Source organism: Monomorium pharaonis, chromosome 11 (assembly GCF_013373865.1).
Source record: "Monomorium pharaonis isolate MP-MQ-018 chromosome 11, ASM1337386v2, whole genome shotgun sequence".
Classification (NCBI taxonomy): domain Eukaryota; kingdom Metazoa; phylum Arthropoda; class Insecta; order Hymenoptera; family Formicidae; genus Monomorium; species Monomorium pharaonis.
The window spans coordinates 10,176,069-10,186,460 of NC_050477.1; the positions used below are offsets into that span (position 1 = coordinate 10,176,069).

The following is a 10,392-nucleotide window of genomic DNA, read 5'->3' on the forward strand; positions in this document are numbered from 1 at the left end:
TTTTTACGATGAGGATAAGATAAATTACTTTCTTGAATGCATATAAATTAATTGCGCATGTATTTGTCTCACTGTGTGCGCTACACAAGACGATGCCCGCGAAGGCGCGAAACTACCCATACGCGATGTTAACTGATGGACTTTGGTGATGAAGCGTTGTAGACGAAACGCGCGGTATTCAAGAGACCTTAAAATACATGCTCGAATATAATATTATCTCGAGAAACACAGATTTGATTTTAAGTATTAAAAACGTCACACTCTATCAAAACATAAAAATCATCTTTTGTTCCCGCGCCCTCAAAAATTGCCGGTTTCAACTCTTCCAGGGTCGGTTGTTCCAACTTCTTGGTAAACTTATCTACCAGGTAAGCATGTGTCTATCTTCATTTCTTTTCTTAAATAAATAAAGACAAACATATGTTTACCTGATAGATAGATTTACCAAGAAGTTGGGACAACCGACCCCCAGTCTTGTCTCGAACAAAATGGAGTAGCTCATGACGAATCAGAACAACAGCAATATGCCAACTTCGACGTGTAATTAGATATAGATATTGTTGTTCAGATACGCACGTCTTGCGTACCTTGGCGTAAGAAACTTCGCTCGAAGGATCGCTATAAATAAGTCGTTTTATTCGCGAGTACGCGTCTCGTGTAGCGCGGGAGATGGTACGTGGTCGCCACGTGGTCGCACGTGCGAGAATACGGAATCGCGAAAGGAAGGGAAAGAGGGAACACCTTGGGCGAGGAGTGCGCCCACGAAATATGACGTCGGGCGATCGTTACGGCCGAAAAAAAAAACAGATGCGATACGTTATTTCCTGCCAGCGACCCTCACGGCCGAGCCTCTTCGTCTAGCTCTTTCGACCGTACAAGAATATTGCAAACGATCTCACAGGAAATTACGCCTACAAAGGACACGCGCTGTATTACGCAAATGTATACGGTCTCCTACCACGCATCGGGTATATTAACATGTGTCTGCGGAAAATATGAAACAAGACAGGAAATTTTTAATATTTTTATGATAAGATGTATGTGAATGTGTTTCTTCATTTAAAGATGTTCTAGAATTGTTACAAAAAATAAATTTTGAAATTCTTTTTATTTCTCTTTCAGACGACAGTAGAGAATTTTCCGATGTGTAATCTTAAGGAGAGGCATATACACCTAGATGAAGTAAAAGTGAGGCCTTCGTAAATTTTTGTGATAAAACGGATAGAGATTATTTTTGTTTATGTTGCAAAAAAATTAATTACAAAATATAAAACAGTATTATTAAACTGCTATTATCATCTGATAAAAGACTATTTAGTTTACATAAGAAATTATTTGGAAATAGTGAAAATTTTTAACACATTTGATTATTAAAAAAATGTTATAAAAAGCATTTAAGGAAATTATTAATGCAAACAAAGCTTAAATTTTATTTATTTCTTGTTTCTTTCCCTATCTTTCCTGAATTTATTCTTTTATGATGTTTTTCTGATTTTCTCCGTTTTCAAGTCTTTGACAACACTCTATTTTTTAAAAATTTATTTGTAAAAGAAAAAAAAGAACGAAGTTGAGAACTTCGTTCTTAGTCTCAAATTAATTTTGCTTTAATGAAAATTTTATGTAAGTTCTCTAGTTGTGTTGTATAAGCCAATCTCTTTAAATTTAATATAACGTTACACAAACGTTCCATATTTTCCAGAAGCAGCTGCTAATTATTTTTCAAATTTAAAATTTTTATTAAATCTTTGACACGAAACAATTTGTCCATCTCAGATTAATTTAAATTGCATATCCACGTATATTCATCAAAATGTAATATAACAAGTATACGCTCGAACAGAAATAGCTTAACATTAAAAGCCTCATCAGTCTTTCAATTAAATTTTCATTAACTAATGCGTGCGTTATTATGAGGTATGGGATGACATTATTAGTATACGCCACTCCTTAGAACACCGTATATTTCATTTCTCTCCCTTCCTCCTCCCTCTCTCATAAAGGTAGACTGACCAAGGCTATAGATGATATGAATTCTATGCGTGCTTAAATAATAAAAAAAGCACACACTCTAGGAAAGAATACAAATGTATAATATTACCTTACCACGGTCGCAATAATGGAAAAAAAAATTAATGCAGCGTTGCTACATTAATGGGAATTGTGTCGATCACTATGTTCATGTATTATGTTGTAAATACAGGATTTCCTCGTGTTTCACTCTTCGTGTTCTACAAAGGTTTCAAAACGCAATTATTCTGTTGTATGAAGCTAAAATGTTACGTCAAACGTTAACAGCTCAGACGATTGAAACAAAGAGCTTTGCAACGAGCAGCACAAGTCCCGCCAGCAATTCAATAACCAACAATAACTTAAGAAAGGTTTAATTAAAATTGATAGATAGATAGATTAATTAATTCTTTGAGTAAAACTGTAGTGTAAATTAACGATAAATATTTTAACGTGTACCAATTACTGTGTGCGTGATATTCTGATTAATTTCAATATTTTTGCAAGCTTATTTGTTTCTAAACAAATAAAAAGTATAATTTAGATCCCTATTCTGGCCGAGTCGGTTAAATCATGTCAATTATCGTTTGGCATTCTCTTGCGTAATAACCAATATTAACCGCACGATTTCTTCGATCGATGTACGAGCGACGCAAAAAGATATATACGTTTGAACGTAACGTTTGTACGGAATCGACATGTAATGAATAAAAAAACCGTAAAAGACGTTCATAAGACTGCAAGATAGTCATTTGCGAACATTTATCGTGCTGAATGCGATCATCACGTCTATTTAAGATCATTCATTCGCGAACAAATTGCGCTTCCTCAGCAGCTCTCTCTGTCTCTCTCTCTCTCTTTCTCTCTATCCTTCGCGCATCGATCTCCTGAAAAAAGGAAGAAAACGCGAGAAACATGTGGAAGATACACGAGTTTCTTCCAGCATCCCGCAAGTCTACGGAGCTGAGTGCCGAGCCGCAAGGATTCCATTTAGCTGTCTTGATTAGCCACGTACGGTGGTTTAACTCCAGATTATCCTTAATTTTTATTTACGTTGTCATTATCATGAACCTGAAAAGCTTGAGCACTTTTTTCTGCTCGTATCTTACATAAACATTAATATTCCTTAACTTGTTTAATCAAGACGCTTATTCTACTTGAGAAAGTTTTATTTTGAAATTATAAGTAGGAAAAAAGTTATAAAGTAAATGGTCCAATTAACAGTGTCCTAAAATTGGAAATCCAGTTTTAAATAATTTTTTAAATTAGAAGAATAAAATATATTTTTAATAAAATGCTATAACAATAAGTAGACCCGTTCGAGAACAGAATTCAAGTAAAATTAAATACAATTAAAAAATTTTCTACAAAAACTAAACAAGTTTTTTTTCTTTTAAATCTGACATCAAATTATTTTCTATTAGTACTTGTTTTGACAAAAATTAAAGGGGTAAATATACGTATAAAACAGGTATGTAAGTATAAAATTTTTGTCAGAATCGAACAGTTCAGATGCTTTTTATAGATATTTTTAATAGACAAATCTTAAAGCCTAAATCTTTGTTCGTACACCTATTATATGTCCGAAGAAAAAAATAATCATATTTATATGATATAGAAAGAAAAATATGAAAGAATGCTTTCATTAAAAATAAAATTTCTCATTAAAAAGAAAAGCTTAACATTAGATTTCCAATATTTAAATCACTTTCAAGATTTAAATCACTCTCAAGAACCTACTTTATAACTTTTTTCTATTTATTTTCCGAAATAAAGATTTATAGACTTGTTTGATTTTTGTAAAAAATCCTTTATTTGTGTATAAATATTTAAAAAAGATGGCAATTCTAGCATTTGAGATTGTCAGTATATTTAATTGGGCCATTTATTCAATAAAAATTTGGCGTATTAGTTAAATTTTAAAAGTTTCTGCAAGGATCTCCCACAGATCTTTAGTGGTTAACTTAAGGTTATTACGACCATTTACACGACCGCGGGGAAACGCAATCGTCGACACGTGTGTTTAGGTTACACGCGCGTAGCCGCGTGGAATTATGAAAAAACCGGTGCATCGCCACCGTTTCTCCGCACCGTAATTGGAAGCGAGCGCGCGGGCAATGCGCTAACAACAACCTCATTCATCGTGGCGATTACTCGTTAGCTTCTTCTATTTACGGCGCGCCCATGTCCGTGCACGATCGTACGCACTCTCAAAGAACGACTTGCTCGCGTATGTACGTCATAGAACGCAAATTTCGTGTCGCAAAACCTCCTCGTTAGTGACAAGGTTTTTTTTATTAACTTCCAACTCAAAGGAGAACATTAAAATTAATTTATACATGTATTAAAATAATTCTCGAGTTACAAACAAAAATAGTTTTAAGATAATTGAGTTCTCTCGTTCACGAATTAACGCGAGAATACGATCAAAATGACGTGGTGTACTTCGATCGTGTAAAGTGAACTATTTTTTTTTCTCAGAATGTTAACTTAATCTTTCGTCTGCGATCTGAGTTTTTTTTTATCTAGCTTAATTTTCTATAATTAAAGGTTTTCGAAAAATTTGAAAAAATTCAGAGTTACTTTTCAACATTTCCATTACAGTAATCAAATAGTTTAACTATTGCACTTCATCAAGCGTTAAAACCTTTATTTAATAAAAATTGAGGTTCGAGAAGGAAATTTCGCTTGTGCCAAGAAACGACTCAGACTGCAGACGAAGAGTTAATTAGCAAGTTGCTCGGTATTGGATATTTAATTGGGATCAATAGTGGCGTAGCAGAAAATTACCTTCAAAGAAAAATTCACTGAGTTAAGTTACCTTACATAACCCTGTACATCTATAAATTGTTAATTTCAAAATAAACGAATTAATAGAGTAAATCATATATTAAATTGAAAAGTATTACTTTATTAAAATAATAAATCAAACTTTTCCGGCAACAATTCTTTAAATATATTCCAAAAAATGTTACAATATCCTTTATGTTTTATTCTATATTAGATTAAAACAACCGAAACATCGCACATTCCATATTTTCAATATTTCTCCGATAACACGTGCACGTGTCTGCACCAATGAAATTCATGCACCGTGAACGGATTTTACGCTGTAACGACCATCGATTTTGTTCGCCGGAGGCCGCGGAAACTTCCTTTTTTCAGACGTTTATCTCTAAATATAAATTATTGTATCATATTGGCGTGCACCTCGATTTTATATACTAATAGTTTTGAAAAAAATACCCAACATATTGATTCACTTGCAACTAGAGATTCTCAACAGTATCTATTACGTATTATTGAATATTTTCGTGCATAAGCTATTATTATTAAAATTACAAAATTAAGATTAATTCTAGAAAAATTAAACCATTTATTCATCGTGAGGAAAAACAATTTTTTTAAAGAAAATACAAGAAAGAGACAGAAAATATGTCATCTTTATTATTCAACATTATAAAAGTGCTGTTGCAGTTTTGAATTTGCGCTCCAATTTTAGGATTATATTAAAACTAACAGCACTTTTATTGTGTTGAATAATAAAAAGATAAAAGATCATATTTTCTGTCTTTTTCTTTGTATTTTTTAAAATTGTTTTTTCTCGCGATAAATAAATAATTTTATTTTTCTATAATTAATCTTAATTTTGTAATTTTAATAATAATAGCTTATGTACAAAAATATTTGCAAAACACTTCGTCTACAATATTAAAAAAAAAAACAGAAAAAGAAGAATAAAATCAAGCGAGACGGCGCGGCTGCAGTCAGGCCTAAAAATCGATTTCCTCGGCCTCGGCCGGCGCTAACTATAGTCAACTATAACTGCTTTCTTTTTTATTATTATCAAGATTCTAATATAATGCTCTAGACACAAAAAGAGAGGGAAAGAGAAAGGGAAATAACAGCGTGTGTAGGAGATATCCTCAATGATCCAATCTACGAACACTTTCAGTGCTATCGACTAATTATTTCAATTAGTCGATTCTCTCTCTCTCTCTCTCTCTCTCTCTCTCTCTCTCTCTCTCTTCAGCTACCACTGCGGAAAGCGACAAACAATCGCAGTCGAGTCTAACGTAATTGATATCAACAAAGCGTTAGTTTTCGCCTTTGAAGCAACAGTCATCCAAATGACGCAAAGTCCAAATCATGAAACGACATAATTAAGGCGACTTCTCGGTTGCGAAACGCGTTTTTCCATTTCCCTTCCGTAGCTCGGATTGCTTTCTGCAGTATAATCTCTCGTCCGATCATTTACGTTTTACCACGATAATGGCACTGGACGAGTTCGAGGTAATGGATGTTCGGGAGGAGAATCTGTCCGTCAAAAAAAGTTCGAACAAAGCGTCTTTTAGATAGTAGATCAAAGTTATCTCTCTCTAAAAATCGAATCCCTCTTCAATCTGTTTTTTTTTTTCAAAATAAATGCAGCGTAAAAATAAATCGATCTTTTATAATTTAGAAACAAAATGTCATAGAGACAAAAAGACAACTTCAACTTTGTTCCTTAAAATGCGCGTTTTGAAAACTCTGCAATTTCTCTCGCCAATATATAAATTATTATGAAATAATAAGAGAACATCGCAAATATACATTTCTCTTTTTCAAACTTTTGGCCTGCAGTGTGTTCGTAATTTGATGTTGAATTGTAGTGTCTTGCAAATCAATCGACTCTCCCGCACATTTTCACGATATAAATTCTTCCTGTCCCGTCGATTAAATTCCTCGAATGTAGAAAATAGTTACTATTAACGTGATATTTACGCCCCGTATATCTCGACAATTTACGCGATCAGATTATTTCCCGATAATACTTTAACTTGCTAATTGCATCTCGATGCATTTCTACTCGGTACTATTATCCTGGCAAACATAACGCTCTTCACATATCGATAATCGTGATTCTGTAACTTTTATCGCTCTATCGTACACACATTATCGTTTTACTGATAATTTACGGGGACATCTTCCAGCGATGATTCACGAAGCTATTAATTGTCGAGTCATTTATCTTCTCGTACTCTTACAAAACTTCTACGTATTTTTTTTTATCTCTTCCAAAGTGCGGGTAATGAAGAATATATTGCGTAGTATATATAAAATTTGCCGCTGTTCTATTTAATATGATAATGCACCCTCGGGTATTAAGGCCGCGCGAGGTAATTAAAGTCGTTAAGTAAATAGAGCAACATAATGATCGTCCAACGGTAAATTTATTATAATAATTATAAAATTGTAGAAAATATGATACAAATACTTATCTAATAGTCATCATATAAAAACATTATATTTGTTAAAAATGTTAACTTGTCAAATGTTAATTGTCAAAAGCGTAATATTAAAGTCTCAAAGGATTAAAAAACCGTCTAACGTTTAATTAAAATAAAAATTCAACATTAATAATAATTTTACGTATTATAATGTGATATTACCTAAAAACTAATAATTATATTTCAATGTCACGTGAGACACACTAAAATTAAAGTTAATCTAAGGTTTATTTTTTATTCCTGCACTGAAGAAAAAATATATTTGTCTTATTCTAACTTATTGCACCAGTGCAGCAGTGCAGGAATAAAAAACAAACCTCTAATATTAAAATTGACTTTTAATAAAGGCCCAATTATGGGTGATCCGTGTCCAACCAATTTCTATCTACGAAAGTTTCTCAAAATTTTAAAGATGATTAAATTTTATCTTACATTTTATTTTTTATTTTAAATAGATGAAAAAAGTGAGTCGTGAGATATCCATGATTGGGTCAATAAAGTACACTTCTTCATAAGAGTAAGAGTTAAAATTTCGTAAGAGTTAAAATTAACTGATATCGAAGTTAACCGTAAGGTACAAGTGTGTTTGTGATCGAAATGACGAAATGGCAATCGAGAAAAATTTGCGGCCGGAGAAAACAAACGCCTTTTAAGGGGATACTAAACCTGTCCTGTTTTACTGATTGTTTTGATTATTTCCAATTCATTAATCTTTTAATTGTATTTACAGAATTAAAAATCCTTCTTCACAATCAAAATACAAACGGTAACATAATGCGTACGTAAGAATTTTATACAAAAAACAAAAAAAAAGTTAATTCTGTAAATACAATTAAAAGATTCATGAATTGGAAATAATCAAAATAATCGGGAAAATAGGACAGGTTCAGCATCCCCTTAATGTCTCCGATTACGACAAGCTGTCGAAACGTCGGAAATCATGAGGATTCGGAAATCAATGCGGAAATTCCTGATACTCGATATGAAGAGCAACGTAAACATGTTTCACATATTTCGAGATGGGAAAAAAGGCTAATATATTTTCTATCTAGCATGCCAATGTATTCTATCGTGATATTATTACTTCACATATTATTTATTTGATACAATAATGACATAACTAAAAAAATTTTCACTGTTTGCAAGAGTTCTGATAAGAATTTAATACGCTAAAAAGCGAAGAACTAGTGGCATTTTTATTTCTTTCTACAATCGGTTGGTGATCAGTAGACAAAATTATTCGAACTGGAAAACTGCCTTTCTAAATCTCATAGAAAATTAAACTTACACAGTTATTTGAATATAATTTATCAATCTATAAGAATCAACATTTACTCCTAAAAAACTCCTACACACACAGAAAAATATCATTATTTAAAAAATAAAACGATTAAAAGACAGATATTGGTCGACGCAGCTTTCGTAAGATAAAGTAAACGATGGGAATATTTTACTAACCGCTGTTTTTTTTTTTTTTTTATAATTCATCCGAAAAGAGGATCCTTGAACTCAAGTCGTTTCCGTCGAGCATCAAAGAAATAATCCGCAGATGAAATCCGACGCGGTCAATGGGGAAATTTTAATAAGGACGACGCTAAAGCACGGAGAAGAGAGGGCCGTACATTGATCTCGATGATAAAGCTAAAAATTTCGCCGTAGAATATCTCTCGGCGTTCTCAGCAACAGCCTTCCCTGCCGGGCGAATTTTCACTGCCTTGTCCTCCCCCCCCCCCCTCTCTCTCTCTCTCTCTCTCTCTCTCTCTCTCTCTCTCTTTCTTAGCCTTTTATCTCAATTCTGTATCTCTCTATCTCTCGAGAGTCTTTTCCCAGGCAGTTTCTCGCATGTCATATTTGTGAATAGACGTACATTGCACCGAGCGCAACGAGCGTGTCCGAGAAATGTACGTCGACGAATCGACCCGGAAGTGACGAGACAAATGAATCACTCTAATCGTCGTAGTAATCGTCTCGGGTAATAAAATTCGATTTCGACATTTCTCACACATATATACGCGAAATTCGAATAATTTATATAAAATTCTGATATCTAAGAATTTTTTTTTTTACTGAAGGCCGCGTTCGCTTCGGCGCTCGTTCCATTTTTGTTATCTGTTAAATATAATAAAACAAGGACAAACGAGCACCGGAAACGCCGCATAAAGCGAAGAAAACATCAAAAACAGAAATATAAACTTAAATTCTTTTGTTTTTGTTTTATCAAGAAGAAAACTATCGAACGCTCGCTCGTCCCGCGAAACTCGAACGCAAAATCGCGCGTGCGCGCGCGGACGAATTTTAATTTCATTCCGATTTGGATGAACCTCGATGCGCGATGCACCTTGCTCTACTCGGCTCGGTAAATGTGAAAGGTACGCTATATTATGCCGCGCGGTTACGCGTCAAGGTGGCCACGACGTGCCGCTCGGGAAAAGACGGACACTCCGCCGTTTTTGCGCGCGACGATTCGGTCAATTTGAATTTCGTCGCGCCATACATGCACGCACACATACACACACACACACACACATAGACTCGCATACCAACCTCTGCTGTTGTTGTGGGCCGCGGAAGCGCGACCCGACCTGCGAGCTGGATGAAATTTCTCCACGGGCGCGAGCCGCCGCGCACGCTGACGTCGGGTTTCGGCGTCGTCGTCCTGGGAACCGGAGGCGCTTCCGTGTTTTACCGATTTGCGCGGGGCAACAGAAACAGAAAGAGAGAGTGAAAGATGACACGTACACACGCGTACACACGCACGCACGGTTTGCGAGACGCGGGAATATTGCGTATTCGAGTTACGACGTAGCAGCGCTCGGTACACGCACATCCGTCGCGCTGCACGGCCGAGCGAAGTCTGCTCCGAATGCTCCGATGCGCAGCGCGCGAACCCAGTTCGGTCGGTTGCCATAGCACCGAGCCGTGCGATTGGCGGAGAAGCGCGGCCAGGTGTAGCGCTAGGTGCACCCTCGCTACACTTTCGAAAAAAGCGAGGGAATTACGAAATGTCACGAGTGAAAGCGACGAAAATGACGTTTGCCGAAAATAAAAGCTCCCTCGAAAGAGTAATCTCCCTCTCATACTTTTTTAAATTGACATCTAATAGGCATCTCTACAA

General features: G+C 35.0%; 1 protein-coding gene across 1 annotated transcript in view; it reads right to left on the reverse strand.

Moving 5' to 3' along the window:
- LOC105839623 (tumor necrosis factor alpha-induced protein 8-like protein) overlaps window positions 1-10,156 on the reverse strand; it is a 22,703-nt gene extending 12,547 nt beyond the window's left edge. The window contains exon 1 of the mRNA XM_012686079.3: window positions 9,822-10,156. The gene's annotated coding sequence lies outside the window, so the exon portion shown is untranslated. The remainder of the gene's footprint in view (window positions 1-9,821) is intronic.
- Window positions 10,157-10,392: the final 236 nt, after the last annotated feature.